Source organism: Podarcis pityusensis (assembly GCF_964106645.2).
Source record: "Podarcis pityusensis genome assembly, chromosome: 5".
Taxonomy (NCBI): Eukaryota; Metazoa; Chordata; class Lepidosauria; order Squamata; family Lacertidae; genus Podarcis; species Podarcis pityusensis.
In genome coordinates this window covers 40,858,097-40,872,398 of record NC_138032.1, presented here as the reverse complement: position 1 = coordinate 40,872,398, position 14,302 = coordinate 40,858,097, and positions in this window count along the sequence as shown.

The window sequence follows — 14,302 nt, the reverse complement described above, 5'->3', positions numbered from 1 at the left end:
AGGTACCACTGTACTGAGCAATTTGACTGAAGCTTGAAGCAACTGGATATTTCTCATTTTCCCAATCTTAAATTCGGTTCTCCACATTTATACATCGGTTTGTGATTTTTTTAAGCCCTCAAGAAAATTCATCAGCACTTTTGTGTGATTTCCCCCCACAATATAGTTATGTATATATGCAATTTTGCCTACTGTATTCATTTTTTTCAAAGCAATTTCCCCTAATATGATGCATTTGGTTGGTTTGTTTTCACTAATATATGTGTTTGTTGGTATACATTACTTCTCTGGAGAAGTGCACCTAAAAGTTTGGATAAGTGCAAGTTTCAAAGGCTGGCTGTGTTTCAGTGGTATTGTTTCAGAAAATTCTAATTTGGCAAGTTTGTCTTTAAATGCAAACTGAGTTGAATTTCCCCCCAACCCTTGTTACAGCTGCCATATGAAATGTTTTTAAGTCGGAGAAGCTATGTTGAACTCCAGGTCTCATCAACATGGCCAGCAGTCAAGGATGATGGGAACCGAAGTCCACAACATCTGGTAACCCTGGAGCCCTGTTTGCAGTGACAATAACATGGTAAGTCACCACCTAAATTTTCCTGGATGACACTGAATGTAGCACAAATGGGTGATTGCTCATGTCATGGGGCTTCTATTTTCCTTCCTCTGAATCTGTTCCAGAGAATTAGGAGGAACCCCTGGAATACATTTTGGTGAGCCACTGGGGGCTGAAGGGGTAGAGGGTAAGAGAAAGCAGAAATCCCATTGAGGAAGCAGATTTCCATTGTGTAAGTAGACAGATTTCATTGGATGTTGCCCCCCTGTGAGTAAGATTAAGAGGACCATTATTGGTGGCAGGTGTGCATTTGCGAATCCCAGCCAGCCTTGCAGCAACTTCAAGGCAAGTTTATTTCAAGTGTACTGCAGGTGTTGATCTTTTATACTCAATCCCCTCCCCTCCTTGATTCTGTGATTTATTCATAGGTCTTGACCAGGAGCAGATAGGCTGCAATTGATGCAGTTGCACTTGGAAAAACCTAACCATAGCATTAGCCAGTGGAGTTTTTACTATACAAAGTTTGATGGGGATATGATGAGCCAATTTTAGTTCCTCTGGGTGGAACAGATTCAGAGGAAAGAAATGCTGTTGACATTTATGCTACAGGGATAAAGGGGAGAAATCTGACATTTGAAATTAATGCCACCTGTATAAAACTGACACCTGCATTTTTAGTTATGTTGAACCCTTTAATTTATTTTGAAGAATGGTGTGTATGTGTGTGGGGGGGGCACACTGTGAACATTTTAAACAGGGGAATGAATAGTTCCCATAATATAATACAGGTGAAAGGACAAGCCTGTCACTAGTAGATCCTTCAGCTCTGATTTTAGTGATGTTGGCGTGTGTGCACAGCACACTGTCCATTTACCCAAGTCCCAGGGATGGTGCTACAGGGTGTTGTCTTATTCAGAAGTAAGAGAACCATTAGACCCCTTCACATACATGTGATCAGAGGCTGTTTTTCCCCCATGGAAAGCATCATACAGGGAAGGGCAATAGCTATGTGGTTAAGCACCGGCTTTGTATGCAATAGGTCCTGAGTTCCATCTTCAGCATCTCCACCTAGGATTGCAAATGCCACCTGAAGCCCTGCAGAGCTGCTGTCTGTCAGTGTAGATAGTACTAAGCTAGTTAGGTCAATGACTTGGTATAAGGCAGCTTTCTGTGTTCAGCCTAAGGGAAGGGTGTCTACTTTCCCCCCTAGGCTAATGGGATACAGTGTTGAGGGGAAAGTGGGAGAAGCAGTAGGTTTGGAAGAGAGCTGGAAGAAATACTTGTCTCACAGATTTAGCATGCCCTGGAAACTTCAGCATGCCTCTCTTTGTTGCCTCTCTTTGTTGCCTCTGTTGTTGTGGCTTTGGTGAAAGAGCTTCAAGATCCACCCAAAGTGCTGATGAACACCTTGGCCAAGCAGATGTGGCAGCCTGTTTGGGTATAAGGAGAAGGGCGCACAGGCTTCTTGTTTCCCATAAAAGCTAGTTGCAGGCCCAGCATGTACAACACTGCATGCCCCTCCACCCACACATATTGAGCCCATGGCAGATTGGATCAAACCCTAAATATTTTGATTCACTCCCCATGAAGAAGCAATAATCAGGTCATTGTGGCTAGGAATGCAGATAAATACCCAGTCCCATTGGCCGTACATCTGTATTTTAATTATCCTGCAGTGCTTTTATAATAAAAGAATTGATGTGTATGACTGATCAGGCTGTAGAAGAGTATTGTATTAGCAAATAAACAGCACAACACACAGGTTTGTCAACAGATGGATTGCAACGGAATGCAATTAAACGGGAAGTGGACTTGCTTTTAAAGCAACTGTGCATAAATTAGCCAGTCATCATCTAGATACAACAAATTGAAGGGGAAAATAAGCAATAAAATAATATCTTTGTTTGGTCTTTCGAAATAACAAAGCACTGCTTGTGTATGTTATGAATTAAACAAAAGTTGTGTTGTGTTACTCTAATAGCTTTTGGTGCAATGCTGTTAGAATTAACTACTATATAACACATTTATCCCCTTATACTTGATTCATTATTTAAGGAGACCGTCAAACCCTACTGGCCAGGATAGTTAGAGAATATAACTTCATATCCCTAAGCATCACCTGGCTGCTGCTAGAATCCTGGAGTGGGTGGGTTATTTCTGTTGACATGCAGAGGGCTGGGAGGCCGGCTGATAAGCCCCAGCTGTACCGTCTCCATCCATTGGCTCGTGCTTTGAAGTAAATCAGCGACCTGGGCTTCAGAAGCCAAGGCATGCTATTAGCAGAGTTTACTGCATACACAGAATAGGCGTGAGGCTTGTGAAGTCATACTTTAACTACAGATTTATTAAACATAAATCAGAACAAAGAAACATGTCGTATCTCTCTCGTGTTGTCTCAGAGAGAACAGCAAAAGCAAAAGCTGTACACAAACAGAAGTTCCCAGCATACTGTGCTGGAATGTAAACAGACATGTGACACACAACAATCTCATGCCTGTTCCTTAAGGTGGAATGGAAATGTCAACAGTTTCTTCCTTCAGGCTTGTCATGTTCTTATCATCCAAGATCTAGAGGCAAAAAGTAATGTGTTAGGTATATACTGTAGGTAGATCAGGAATATTTAATCACAATCCCAGCAAAACCTCAAATAGGGGCCCTTGCTGGTATGGACCATGGTGCAGTTACTCCATTTGTACTGTTATAAATCTCTTGCACGCTGCCTTTGAATAGCTACATTTTCGAATCCATTGTGTGCCCTCCATGGTTCCATACCGTTGCTATTCTCACATTCCATTGTTCCACAAGCTCTCTCTGTTTGTATGTTGGACCTAGAGTCCTGCTTCTCATTTCAAAACTGCAGCCCATAAAACCTACTGACACTCCCTTCTATCACTGTTTCCAGCAGAAACAAGGAAAACACATGTGTTCTACTTGCTTTTCTCCCTCCCTGCCATAAGATTGCTGCTATGCTCCGACTAAACTTCATAGTGATGTTGCGCCACAGTGACAGTAGCAGGAATAAGTGAATCATTGCCCTTCATTGTTTTCTGGTGGTAAAGCTTTTGCCATATTATGATACCTGGCCATAGATGGGGGGAGGAGACATGATGTGTTTCAGGGTTTGTGTATCTGTCATTCTTTCATAACACCTCACCTCAGTGAATAAAGGAAAATCCACACTCTGTTCCTTACTGACTAACACAACTAATAACCAAGTCTCAGGAACTCCTACTCAGAAGTAAGCCCCACTGAGTAAAGAGTTCCACTCTAACTACTGTATTTTTCGCTCTATAAGACACACTTTCCCCCTCCTAAAAAGTAAGGGGAAATGTGTGTGCGTCTTATGGAGCGAATGCAGGTTGCGCAGCTTTTGCTGAAGCCAGGACAGCAAGAGGGATTGGTGTGCACCGATCCCTCTTGCTCTCCTGGCTTCAGGGATAGCTGCCCAAAGCCTCCTGAGCGCAGCGGGAGCACTCCCGCTGCGCTCAGGAGGCTTCGCATTGCTTTTGCTGTGCAGAGGGGGAAAGCTGCACAGCACCCCTTCAGCGAAGCGGCATGAGAAATGGAGCCCCTTCCATTTCTCCTCCCGCTTTGCTGGAGAGGCGCTGCGCAGAGAGGGAGAGAACATTTTTTTTCTTGTTCTCCTCCTCTAGAACTAGGTGCGTCTTATAGAGCGAAAAATATGGTACTTTTTTCACAGCTGCCTTGCTTCTTGCATGCAGGTTCTTGGGCTGCTGGGGAAAGTGGAAGCTACCAGCACACACTGAAGTAATGAGAGAGCAGCAAAGCTTTTACAAGTTGAAGGAGTAGGGAGAGAGGACAGGGCTTTGGGCTTGTGCCAGGAACTCAGTCCCAGGCACTCCTACACAGCAGAGAGAGTTACTGCCAGGTAAATCCAGTGCTTTTTTCTGGGGGGGAGGGGACACAGGGGTAAGCATACCCTAAACATTTTGTGAATCTACGTTTGGCCTCATTGAGGGGCAGTATTTCAATATGAGTAGGAAAATAAGAGTACCACTAAACATTTTTTTAAAGAAAAAAAGTACTAGGTAAATCCACCCAGAAAGGAGAGAAAGTTGCACCTGGAAATGAACAATGGCAACAGTGAGAAAGTAATGAATTGAGAAAGGCTGAGGTTGGGTGGCATGGTCGTGGGAGCAGCACAGAGGATGAGTTAAAGGGAACATGGCATAAGCAACAAAAAAAGGCCAAAAAGCCCATGATATGGCGAACACACGTTATGTGCTTCAGTGACACGTAATCAGTTTAGAAAACCTTTTTGTGTTCCTACCATTTAGGAAAAAATGGATTTTAACTGTAGGAAAACAGGATGGTGGAAACATCATGTAGTTCATGCAGGAACAGGCATCCTACAAGGTGAATTTTGAGACAGTGCAGATAAGCCCTTAATCTATAGGAGAAGAGACAGAAAGGAGACACACTGCAAAGCTAGTTCTCATATTACATTCCCTTTTCCAAGGCAGGCATTAATAGTTGTATCAGAATATAGTGTAAACTATAATGTGGGAATTTTCCAAACCTAGCATCATGACATGACTTGCTTGAGAATATGCCATCATCCACTCACAGACCACTACCAACTATTGCTCTGCCCTCCTTTAAAATAATAACAACAATCATAATAATAATATAATATAAATGTATTGCTTATACCCCACCCATCTGGCCGGGCCTCCCCAGCCCCTCTGGGTGGCTCCCAACAGAATATTAAAAACACAATAAAACATCAAACATTAAAAACTTCCCTAAATAGGGCTGCTTTTGGATGTTTTCTAATATGCCCCCCCCCCCGAGTTCTGATGGGTGCTCGTGGTTGGGACTAGCAGTTAGCATTTCCCACAATGCCCTGGAGCAATGCTACATTTTGAGAAATTAAAATGGTGATGACTCTCAGACCTTGTGCTCATTGGAGCATGGTGCCTTCTGCTGTTGCTGCCCCTGCTATTTTTGGGTATCCTCACCAGGAAGAGCCAATCAGGAGGCTCGTTGCCAATCAAATCAACCTGGAGTGTCTCACAAGATGAGGGCACTGGCATTCCCAACCCATTCTAAGATGGGTTTTAGGTGAATGCAATAAACAGACCTCATACTCAAGAACCAAGTGTGGCAGCATTGAACGTGGGCTGCTGGTAGACTACGAGGTCTTCACATTCAAAGCTCAAAACACAACTCATAAAACTTGTGATTGTGATTAATGAGCCTGCTGGTAGTCTAGCTTCACACACACCTGGTTTTTATTCTCTCTTTTATGAGTCTTATAGAAAAAAACCACCATTATTTAATTAAAGGCTAATGTTCATTGTGGCGGACAAAGCAAAGCAATAAACAGCTTGTGCTGCTCATTAAATAGAAAAAACAAGGTGAGGTATGTGAAAATTGCAAAGCTGTTTGTTGTGCACCCTCAGACAGCATTGCAGTCATTATTCCTCTTTATGCAATAAAAAGGAAGACATGCACGAGCAGAAGAGAACGTCACTTGCTCCTATTGATTCATTGGTCCATAACAGGGGTGGGGAACACCCAGGCCGTGGGCCACATTTGGTCCAGCATGGATTCCAGATTGGCCCACGAGGCTATTTCCTCCAACCTGTGACATCAGGTGACTGACAGGTGGGCAATCAACAACTATTCAGTAGAAAAAGCAAGGAGACAAACAACCCAAACTACAAGTTTTGCAAAATAATAACAAAGGTCTTAGCCTGAAGCTTCAAAGAGAGGGTGGGCAGCTGAGCCACTTGGAGCCAGAAAGGAAAAAAACCTCTTATGTCTCAGCCAAATGGGAATCTAGCTTTGCTAGAATCATGGACATTAGGGAGGGGGGAATCACAGAGAATTACAGTTGTGATGCCTCAGTCTGGATTAAGGAGGGACAAATCTGTCAATTTCATTTTCTCCTGGTTTCTAATCTTTCCAGTCTTAAATTCAGTTCGCAACTTAAAAATCGCCATAAAATTTAATCAGTATTTTTTCCCTTACATACACATTTGCATGCAATTTTGCCCAATTCTCACAAAACTATGCTCCCTAGCCTCATTCCTTTTCACACGTTATTTTCACCAAAATACATATTTTTATGCACATTTTGGCATAGTATATGCATTTTTGTACACATTACTTGGGCTGGAGAACTGTACAACAAAATTCAGAGAAGTGTGAATGTCAAAGGATGACTGTGCTTCGGTTCATGTATAGCAGGAGTGGCCAACTCCCAAGAGACACTGATCTACTCGCACAGTTAAAAACTGGCAGTGATCCCCTTTTGGGGGGGTTCAGGTCAAAGTTGTTGAGTTTTTCAGGGAGGAGGTAGAATGCTGAGCTTTTTTTGGGGGGGGAGCCACAGTTGTTCAACTTCTTTGGGCGGAGCCAATGATGTACCAGTGATCTACCGCGGACGTCCAGTGATCTACCAGTAGATCACGATCTACCTGTTGGACATGCCTGATGTATAGTTTTGGGAAATGGATAATTAGATAGCTTCGCCTTTAAATGTAATGTGTGATATTACAATTTAATCCTCCTCCCCCATCTTTAGCTATAGATCCAGCCCATAGTTTGCTAAGTGCCTGAAAGCTGGGTGGCCTGTTAAGAGGAATGTTATCCTGTGAACGAGAAGAGCTTGTGGACCATCAGGGAGTCCTGTCATTTCCCAGCTTTGAGGCAGATCTAATATTCATGCAGTAACTTTAGGCTGTTCCACAACAGCCTTTTCCTCTTTTAATTTTTATGCATATATTTGACCTTTGTGCCCCCCCCCCCCACACTTTTTAATGTCTCCTCTTTTCTGTCCCTTATTCTGTAGAGAAATTCAGTCAAATCTCAACTGGGCTGGCGACATTTACATTTAAATGGAGAAATTTCAGTGAATGTGTCAGGCAGCCTGTAGCTATTCATGGGCCTAATAAGTGTGTTAATTTATAGAGTTTTGAGATGCACAGCCTTGATTAGATCACAAATAAAACACATACTTGAAATAATGACACGCTTCTGTGGCTTTCCAAAGCTCTCTATAGAGATCACTCTTGGGCAAAAGCATCTTTCCCAAGGAGGTTTGTGCCACACTAGATGAGTGGCACTTTGGGTAGAATTTAGCCAATTATGGATTCTTTTGAATGGCAACCACACAATAGAAGACAAAAGAGGTGAAGTTTTACAACAACTTTTTTTTTTTTGCACCCTTAATGTTATCTTCAGAGAAGGCTCTATTATATTCACACCTGCAGTCTAATAGCTGTCATTCTCCAGAGCGACGGGGACTGCAATAGAATAGCATTGAAAATGTAGTAGTTTGAAATGGCAATGCCTCTTCATTATCTTTAATGTATGCCTCTCTTTAGTAAATCCAAATATAAAAACCACGAGCATTAAGAAAGCGAAATATTTAATTCTCCGATAAAATGCCCTTTAAAGAATACAGAAAGTCGAGCTACATCCTTTTCTTTCTTTCTTTCTTTTTTTAAAAAAGGTACTTGTATCCAAGTGGATTAAAAGGAACAAAGTTTTTCCTTTGTTGGGATTTCTGAAAATGTATTCTTTGTTTATTCAGGATCTTATTAATTGCCCCAAACTTAAAAGGCTAGTTACCGCAATACATGTATTCCATCATAAAATGAATAGCCTGGCAGTTTGCTGCCGTTGTAAGTCTTTTGGAGCAGAGCATTCATTCTGTTCTTTTGTGGACTATCAAATATGGAATGCTATTGAAATAAGTATCACCATACTGGTCAAGAAATGAATGTGTGTTCAATAGAGCTAGCGTAACCTTCCCCAAGATGGTGCCCTTCAGATATTTTGAACTAGAACTCCCACCAGTCGCAGCCAACATGGCCATTGATCAGGTATGATGGGGATTGTTGAAGAAGAAGAGGAGTTTGGATTTGATATCCCGCTACTACCCAAAGGAGTCTCAAAGTGGCTAACATTCTCCTTTCCCTTCCTCCCCCACAACAAACACTCTGTGAGGTGAGTGGGGCTGAGAGACTTCAGAGAAGTGTGACTGGCCCAAGGTCACCCAGCAACTGCATGTGGAGGAGCGGAGACATGAACCTGGTTCCCCAGATTACAAGTCTACCGCTCTTAACCACTACACCACACTGGCACATCTGGACGGCACTAGCTTGGGAATTTCATTCAGTGCAGCCAAACGGGATGGCCCTAGTTCAGTAGCAGATGCAGTGCTGCTCACTTGACTTTTGGATGCCTTACATCAGGCACGTCCAACTCCCAAGAGACTGCGATCTTCCCCGGTATATATAAAAAAATGTCAGTGATCTGGCATTGGGATGGGTGAGTGGGAGGGGATGATTGCCAATAGTTGAACTTTTTTTTAGGGGGGAGAGCCAAGAGTTGTTCACCTTTTTTGGGAGAGGATTCCCAAGAGTTGTTCAGGTTTTTTTATGGGGAAACGACATAAATCACTCACCTAAAAACCTGCCACTAAAACATGAAGGCACTGCTAAAGCCCGCTACCATATCCCCAATTGCCAGCACTAGATGACAAACGACCTCCCACTGGACGTGACAGAGGGACAGAGCGAGGGGCAGGGGGCAGAGACATTCATTCACCTGGGGATCTACCTGTGGATCGCGGTCGACCAATTGGCTATCGCTGCCCTACATGATGGGACTGAGTGCATTGTGGTGCTAACGCAGTAGTGGCTACATTGAATTAACTTAATTTAAATTTACTTAAAATGAGTACTAAGCCTTACATGTGGCAACACGCTCCTTTTCACTTGTTAGAATGATACAGAAAGCAAAGCTACTCTGAGGTGAGTTTAAGGGTCTGTATGGGATCAGAAGTCCCTCCACCCCTTAACCCTCCCACCTTTCTTGACAAAGCCTTTACCAAAAGAGTGGGGTGGGCCACACTTGGATGGTCTGAGGCAGCTATGATAAATAAGGCAACCGATGGCACCACCTGGGGTGCGATTCTCCTCTTGCTGGTTTGCCAGATGAGAAGCTGCATTATACTTTAAACCCCACGGTGACATGGCCTCCTCCAAAGGGGAAGTGCAGTGTTGGTGTTGAAATATTTTAGACAAAGGGAAAAAAGCCCTAACACAAAGTGGTTTGTCTGCCGAGGAGAACCTATTGCTACCTCTGAATAATAGGTTGTGATATTTTCCCATAGACCTCTGCAAGCATGAGACCTGACAGCTTGTACAAAAATATTACTGCTACGCTGTAAATTTGGATTGCAAAGCAAAGACCCAGAACTGGCCACACACGAGCAGGAGAGTGTGTAGTACCAATTATATAATGTGGAAATCTCATATGTTTAGTACTTAACAAATGGCAGCACCTGACCTGTGGCCAAGGGTGGCCAGCCATTTGCTATATATGAGTGTTGTGCATAGTGCATGGGTGACCGATTAACCATTTATATTGCCGAAAAGTTTAGATATAGAGAATTATAGTGGACTATATAGTGAATTATAGTCAGAAAACTTGACATCACATGTAGTGGAGTATTCCAGAAGACATTGATTCAGATCTCTTCTACCTGAGCAAGGTCACCACACGCTCTATTTTACAGAGGACCATTGTGTATTTGAAGGGCTGTCAGATGGCAGTTCTCTATTTACCAGCAGCTAAATAACTTATGGACTTACATAGTTCCTAAATATTGTAGATCTTTTATTCTGGATTGGCTACATGTATTTCCACCAGCTGCAGTGGATGTGCCTTTCAGAGGACTGCCATGGGGTGATAGATTCAGCCTTGTGGTCCTTTGGTTGTTGAACTGGTGGTACATGCACCATTCAGTCTGCATATTGTAGAAGGATTTATGGCAGCTATTTATCTCATCTTAGTAATTCCTTACAGGGGGACACTCTTTCAATATTTTCTGTACCTTTCCTATTGACTGATATGAATAACCAGATGACATTAAAAATGGCAAACATTATTTGTCACTATAAATACAAGGGAAGTTTATCCAAATCACACTGAGAAGTGCTATGTGTCAAGAGCAATGGTGTGTAGATCTTCTGCATTTATGTTGTGTTCAATGTATCCCAAAACTTGGATTGTTTGACTGGCTTACTGGTCAATTGGAAGGTTTCTAAACTGCAGCAAAGTTGATTGATTGACTTTCCAATCCACATTTCATTTAAAGATAAAGAAATGTAGGAAGCCTTGAAGTTTCCCATAAATAGTTAGCATCTCGGACAGCAGATTCAATCGGTCAGTTTCCCCCAATATGGTGAGATGCATTGTATTGATATTTAAATTAGAGTACTCATTATTTCAAAATTTGCTTCTATCCACATATGCAATTATGTGTCGTCTTTTGCTCTCCTTTCACATAATGCACTTCCTCTTGTTTGGGAATGTGTAACTGTCCACCCAAATGCCTAGTATTTCTAAGTTCCAGTTCCCCCAACTTTAGAATGGAAACAATTGCTCACAAATACACAAAGCAATGGTATAGATTTTGTACCCCAAAGTGCTATTTAATTGATAATTGGAATAATTCTCACTCACAATCAATTCATGTGCTATAAATAGCAGCCAAATTGTATGCAACAAGCTATTTGATATAGCCAGGAAATTCCTGAGGACCTTTAATTATTTTAAATTTTTTACACAGCCTCCTTTGAGTTGATGTGAATCTTGTCCCTGCTCAAGTAAATGCCAGGCATATTTACTCTGCAAGCCCCTTAGTACCCAAAAGCTGTCAGTCCCAAAAAGTCACAGTGAAAGGCTTCAGAAGGATTGGCACTTTATCACCAAGAAATTCTGGCCATGTTGTTTTCCTTGCTGACATTGCCATTTTTAACATTCTTCAAAGATAATCTTCTTTGCATCCCTCACCCCCTTTTCAATAGAAATGATACTCATTAATCATTGCTAAATGCAGCTCAGATTCTACTCATGGGCTCATAAAGTTCTGTCTCTGTTACTACAGATGGCTGTTAACCAGCGGGAAGACAGCTTTGAGTTAAGCGAGTGATGGTTGTAATATGTAACATGATGAAGTAGTAGAAGACACCACACTTAAAGTCACATTTAACATTTTAATTAGTCTCACCTCAGGTGGCGCAAGCTCATTTGCATTATATATATTTTTTTAAAAATCCCAATTGAAATAGGAATTATAGGAACTGTAGCAGAAAGTGTCTTGCTTCACAGGCTGAGGAGACAGCTGGTAGAGTTAGGGCACATTTTTATTTTGTAGAGAATTTATATTTCTCACACTTTGGCACATTCTTATCCCTCAAGGGATATTATCAGTATATGAGTAAATGACTCTTCTTTGTTCTGTGAACTATATTTAACTCCAGCGCTACCTCTTTGTGAGCTGCTGTTCATTTCTGAGCTTCAGTAGATGAGAGGCAAGGGAGGGGACACTGTGAGCACCAGAGAAGGCCTCATGGGCCACACTGGTGACTCTCAAACAAGAGGGTAGGTCAGGGACCAATGGATACAGGGAGCCAATGGCAAGGAAGCAGATTTTCAGCTTAGCATAGTAGAAATCTGGACAGATTGCTCCAGGAAATGGTGGGCTCTGGAGGTATTTAAGCAGAGGCAGGATGTCCATCTGCGAGGGATTCTTCAGTTTCACCCAGCATTGTAGATCCTTCATTGAGTAAGGGATTGAAGTAGGTGGTCTTCAATACCCCTTCCAGCCCTACCATAGAGTTCTATGATTCTAAATAAATAGTTCCAGTGAGGTATGTTAGACCAGATTCTGGTCAGGGATTCTGGCTTAAAGCCTGCCTGGAGAACCTTGATAAATCCAGGGGGTTGCATGCTCCTAGTACGTTTTTTAAAACTAACTAACTAACTAACTAACTAACTAACTAACTAAATGTTATCATTTTACCTGCCCAACTGATTTCAACATGACTTAAAAAGGTAAAGGGACCCCTGACCATTAGGTCCAGTCGTGACCAACTCTGGGGTTGCGGCGCTCATCTCGCTTTATTGGCCGAGGGAGCCGGCGTACAGCTTCCGGGTCATGTGGCCAGCATGACTAAGCCGCTTCTGGCGAACCAGAGCAGCGCACGGAAACGCTGTTTACCTTCCCGCCGGAGCGGTACCTATTTATCTACTTGCACTTTGATGTGCTTTCGAACAAAAGTTCTGTCTTCTTTCCCAGTTTCAGTAATCTTTCCCCTTAGAAGCTTCCATTCAAGTGTATAATAAGCCCATAAAGGTAGCACTGTTTTAAACCCATTATTGACCATTAAATAATATGCATAACAAAATCAACTCCAGTGATTTCACAAGCTTCTTAATATATGGAAACCTATTTTCCAGGAACACAATTTTGTAATTTGTCTCTAGATCTTGTTTTATCAATTTGCCAGCTACCCAAGGCAGCTAAAGGATTAAGATTAAATATACATTTGGTTAGACTGTGATCAACTAAAATTATGTACTGTGAATACTAAGTTATGGTAACTGAACTTATATCCCATATCTAAGTCCCAAGTAATTCTGCCTTAGTGCATCAAAGTAATTTAGTGCTGCTTCTCTGGATGAGGCTTTTAAAATAAATGCATTCATTTTAATCATATTTGGAATGTTTTTCCTATTATTTTGCTACTAGTATATTCCAAACAAGTACTTGCTAAACTTTTGATACCTGGCTGGGGCAGATTGTTGCTGAATGGAAAAAGGAATTTCACTTCACTTTAATACATCTCCCCCTTCTAAGTGCTGAGCTTAACATTTTTGATGAGAGAGAACAGAAGACTTGTAGGGTCTTCGTAGTAGGTTTGCTTTATTTATAAGAAGAGAATAGCGGAAAGCAAAATAGGCACTTATTCAGTAATAGCAAATCCGTGGGTGTTCTAGCAGAATCCCAGAGAGTAGATACAACTCCCAAAAAGTTGCAGCTGAGTTTTAGCTAATCCCAACTAGAATTCTCATCTCAGTCACTCTACTTGTTTTTGTTTTTTGTCCATTCAAGTGGAAAGTTGCTTTTTTCTCTCCTTAGCTGGAGGGATATCTCCATGTTGTGATGGGTATCTAATTCCAAAGATGGAGATTTATTCTTAGCTATTAGGAAACCATTTTCTACAATTCATTCATTACTCATTAGTTTATTTATATGCCACTTTCCCACAAGCAGCTCACAATACATGAGACGAAGAACATATAATATAATATAATATAATATATAATTAATATAATATAATAACCCATTTCAAATATCATTAGTGCTGCTGGAGGAGACTCTTGAGAGTCCTATGGACTGCAAGAAGATCAAACCTCTCCATTCTGAAGGAAATCAGCCCTGAGTGCTCACTGGAAGGACAGATCCTGAAGCTGAGGCTCCAATACTTTGGCCACCTCATGAGAAGAGAAGACTCCCTGGAAAAGGACCCTGATGTTTGGAAAGATGGAGGGCACAAGGAGAAGGGGACGACAGAGGATGAGATGGTTGGACGGTGTTCTCGAAGCTACCAGCATGAGTTTGACCAAACTGTGGGAGGCAGTGGAAGACAGGAGTGCCTGGCGTGCTCTGGTCCATGGGGTCACGAAGAGTCGGACATGACTAAACGACAACAAAATTAATAAATCACTACATAATATACACAGTCAGCTAGCATTAATCAATGCCACATTGTTTGATAAACATCCTCCTTTTAACAAGAATTAGTCCAGATACTAAACCCAATCTTCTACTTCCTTGATCAGGAAGGGCTTAGTGGTGGGACCATGTTTTTCTGGGCAATAGAGTTTACTTCAGGGATTCTTCCCACTTGTCAGTGGTAG